This window comes from Ipomoea triloba, chromosome 4 (genome assembly GCF_003576645.1).
Source record: "Ipomoea triloba cultivar NCNSP0323 chromosome 4, ASM357664v1".
Taxonomy (NCBI): Eukaryota; Viridiplantae; Streptophyta; class Magnoliopsida; order Solanales; family Convolvulaceae; genus Ipomoea; species Ipomoea triloba.
Window position 1 is genome coordinate 6,605,004 of NC_044919.1, and position 784 is coordinate 6,605,787.

Sequence of the window (784 nt, forward strand, 5' to 3'; positions counted from 1 at the left end):
TCAAGTACTTGACTGCCCTTGTAACGCCAGATCTAAACAAGCACAAAGGAAGAAACATACAAGAGTAGCCGAATTTGGGTTGAGAAGTTGAATTTCAAGGTCAGTTATCTTTGGTACTAGTTTGACAATATGATTTGACAATAGTTTTAGGTTAATATGTCTACTACAATTGTTAGGTAGATCTTGGTTGTTAATAGCTTTGACTATATTTTTTGGCAACTATATGGATACTTAACATCTCACTAATGAATGCACAAATATGCACAGGTGCAAAATTAGACTATTTCTAAATACTCATTCTTACTTATCTAAATGCACAACTATTCAAAAAAAAAAAAAACCCAAAATGACACTTAGTAACAGTTGTTTACATGAAGATTGACATGTGTTTAAATACATACCATCCTATGTAGTAAAATGCACTAGACCATAGAATAAAACACACTATTCCCCCCATAGCCAAATGCACTAACTCACATAAAAATGCACCAACATATGTAATAAAACACACCATTCCCCACCACACCCCAATACACCTAGTCACATAAAAAGCACCAACATGCGTAATAAAACACACCATCTAGTACCTAAAATGCACTAGACGTCATAATAAAACACACCATTCCACCCCCATAACCAAACTCACATACTCGCGTAAATGCACCAACATTTGTAAAAAAACACACCATTCTACGTAATAAAATGCACCACTTGACAAATTAAAAACACTCCATTCCCCACCATACCCATATATAACTAGTCAAATAAAATGCACTAACATACA